Source organism: Sinocyclocheilus anshuiensis, unplaced genomic scaffold (assembly GCF_001515605.1).
Source record: "Sinocyclocheilus anshuiensis isolate Anshui unplaced genomic scaffold, SAMN03320099.WGS_v1.1 scaffold1997, whole genome shotgun sequence".
Lineage (NCBI taxonomy): Eukaryota > Metazoa > Chordata > Actinopteri > Cypriniformes > Cyprinidae > Sinocyclocheilus > Sinocyclocheilus anshuiensis.
The window spans coordinates 1-2,864 of NW_015539934.1; the positions used below are offsets into that span (position 1 = coordinate 1).

General features: G+C 43.2%; 6 non-coding genes across 6 annotated transcripts; all 6 read left to right on the forward strand.

The window, feature by feature from the left end:
* Window positions 1-86: 86 nt before the first annotated feature.
* trnav-cac (transfer RNA valine (anticodon CAC)) lies at window positions 87-159 on the forward strand. Its single transcript has one exon. It is a non-coding gene; the product is annotated as a tRNA-Val (tRNA).
* Window positions 160-729: 570 nt separating this feature from the next.
* On the forward strand, window positions 730-802 carry trnav-cac (transfer RNA valine (anticodon CAC)). Its single transcript has one exon. It is a non-coding gene; the product is annotated as a tRNA-Val (tRNA).
* Window positions 803-1,050: 248 nt separating this feature from the next.
* trnav-cac (transfer RNA valine (anticodon CAC)) lies at window positions 1,051-1,123 on the forward strand. Its single transcript has one exon. It is a non-coding gene; the product is annotated as a tRNA-Val (tRNA).
* Window positions 1,124-1,768: 645 nt separating this feature from the next.
* On the forward strand, window positions 1,769-1,841 carry trnav-cac (transfer RNA valine (anticodon CAC)). The gene has a single exon. It is a non-coding gene; the product is annotated as a tRNA-Val (tRNA).
* Window positions 1,842-2,129: 288 nt separating this feature from the next.
* On the forward strand, window positions 2,130-2,202 carry trnav-uac (transfer RNA valine (anticodon UAC)). The gene has a single exon. It is a non-coding gene; the product is annotated as a tRNA-Val (tRNA).
* Window positions 2,203-2,579: 377 nt separating this feature from the next.
* On the forward strand, window positions 2,580-2,652 carry trnav-cac (transfer RNA valine (anticodon CAC)). The gene has a single exon. It is a non-coding gene; the product is annotated as a tRNA-Val (tRNA).
* The last annotated feature ends 212 nt before the right edge of the window (window positions 2,653-2,864 follow it).

The following is a 2,864-nucleotide window of genomic DNA, read 5'->3' on the forward strand; positions in this document are numbered from 1 at the left end:
TGAGCAGAAACAGAGTTTTATTTTTGAGGGAATGCATAAACTCTTAGCGACTTTCCAGGAGATTTACGGGTGCTTTTGCCAAATAAGTTTCCATAGTGTAGTGGTTATCACGTTTGCCTCACATGCAAACGGTCCCCAGTTCGAAACTGTGCGGAAACAACATTGAATTTTTTCAAGATTGCTTAAGTCGTGTGTCTGTTGCTTTCTCACGCAACGCTACAAAAGGATAAGCCTGCCTAGAGGTGTTAAAGCAAAAGAGGTTTTCCCACAGGTTTCTGTAGTGTAGTGGTCATCAGGTTCGCCTTACACGTGAAAGGTCCCCAGCTTGAAACTGGGCGGAAACAGACAGAGGCTTTTGTTGTATCTGTGCTGAAATGGCTCTCTGGTAAGCATGTGGTCCAAGCTGCAAAGACATTCATTTCGAGGTAGGAGAAGTCAAGTTTTTAAGGAACTATAAGCAGACTGCCATGCCGAATGAACTCTGTCCTAATGTGTGTGGGATTTACTCAGATTGTCAATCTGCTTTCAGGGCAGATTACAGTTTCAATTTTAACCGAATCAGCACGAGAGTAAACTTTTTGAGTTTCTGTAATATAGTGGTCGTCACGTTAGCCAAAAACGCAAAAAGTCCCCGGTTCGAAGCTGAGCAGAAACAGAGTTTTATTTTTGAGAGAATGCATAAACTCTTAGCGACTTTCCAGGAGATTTACGGGTGCTTTTGCCAAATAAGTTTCCATAGTGTAGTGGTTATCACGTTTGCCTCACATGCAAACGGTCCCCAGTTCGAAACTGTGCGGAAACAACATTGAATTTTTTCAAGATTGCTTAAGTCGTGTGTCTGTTGCTTTCTCACGCAACGCTACAAAAGGATAAGCCTGCCTAGAGGTGTTAAAGCAAAAGAGGTTTTCCCACAGGTTTCTGTAGTGTAGTGGTCATCACGTTCGCCTAACACGTGAAAGGTCCTCGGTTCGAAACAGAGTTTTATTTTTGAGGGAATGCATAAACTCTTTGCGACGTTCCAGGAGAATTCTTGCTGCTCTCTCCTGACAGGTTTCCGTAGTGTAATGGTTTTCACGTTTGCCTCACATGCGAAAGGTCCCCAGTTCGAAACTGGGTGGAAACAAGGGTGACTTTTTCCAAGGTTGTGTAGTAAATCAGCTCAAAAGGGAAATATTTATGACTAATTATAACTGGTTATGATTAATAAAAAATATTTAGATTAGATCTTAGAATTAACTGTAGTAGAATCTATTACAATTATTTGATCTGTCCGTCCACCGAGCAGACAATGTAATCATTTATCAATTCAAGGGAAAATTATTTTCCTGGCCAAGGAACAATGGTTACACGTGAAAGGTCCCCAGCTTGAAACTGGGCGGAAACAGACAGAGGCTTTTGTTGTATCTGTGCTGAAATGGCTCTCTGGTAAGCATGTGGTCCAAGCTGCAAAGACATTCATTTCGAGGTAGGAGAAGTCAAGTTTTTAAGGAACTATAAGCAGACTGCCATGCCGAATGAACTCTGTCCTAATGTGTGTGGGATTTACTCAGATTGTCAATCTGCTTTCAGGGCAGATTACAGTTTCAATTTTAACCGAATCAGCACGAGAGTAAACTTTTTGAGTTTCTGTAATATAGTGGTCGTCACGTTAGCCAAAAACGCAAAAAGTCCCCGGTTCGAAGCTGAGCAGAAACAGAGTTTTATTTTTGAGAGAATGCATAAACTCTTTGTCACGTTCCAGGTGAATTCCTGCTGTTTGTTTAGATAAGTTTCCGTAGTGTAGTGGTTATCACGTTGGCCTCACACGCGAAAGGTCCCCAGTTCGAAACTGGGTGAAAACAAAGATGACTTTTTCCAAGGTTGCTTAAGTCGGGGTCTGTTGCATTCTCGCTTAACGCTACAAAAGGCTTCACCTGCCTAGAGGTCTTAAAGCAAAAGAGGTCTTCAGACAGGTTTCTGTAGTGTAGTGGTTGTCACGTTAGTCTAACAGGCAAAAGTTCCTTGGTTCGAAGCTGAGCAAAAAAAGTTTTATTTTTGAGGGAAGGTTGCTTAGGTCTGTTGCTTTCTCACGCAACTACAAAAGGATAAGTCTGCCTACATTTGTTAAAGCAAAAAGCAAATTCCGACAGGTTTCTGTAGTGTAGTGGTCATCACGTTCACCTTACATGCGAAAGGTCCCAAGCTCGAAACTGGGCGGAAACAGACAGAGGCTTTTGTTCTATCTGTGCTGAAATGCCTCTCTGGTAAGCAGGTGGTCCAAGCTGCAAAGACCTTAATTTCGAGATAGGAGAAGGCAAGTTTTTAAGGAACTCTGAGCAGACTGCCACGCCGAATGAACTCTGTCCTACTGTGTGTGGGATTTACTCAGATTGTCAATCTGTTTTCAGGGCAGATTACAGTATCGATTTTACCCGAAACAGCAAGAAAGTAAACTTTTTGTAATATAGTGTTCGTCACGTTAGCCTAACAGGCAAAAGGTCCTCAGTTCGAAGCTGAGCAGAAACAGAGTTTTATTTTTGAGGGAATGCATAAACTCTTAGCGACTTTCCAGGAGATTTACGGGTGCTTTTGCCAAATAAGTTTCCATAGTGTAGTGGTTATCACGTTTGCCTCACATGCAAACGGTCCCCAGTTCGAAACTGTGCGGAAACAAAGGTGACTTTTTAGGGGAAGTCGTGGCCTAATGGTTAGAGAGTCGGATTCGTAACCCAAAGGTTGCGGGTTCCAGTCTCATACCGGCAGGGATTGTAGGTGGGGGGAGTGAATTGCTCCCCGGGCGGCGCAGCAAAAAATGGCTGCCCACTTTTTCACGTGCGCGTGCGTGCACGCACTTTGGATGGGATAAATGCAGAGCACTAATTACG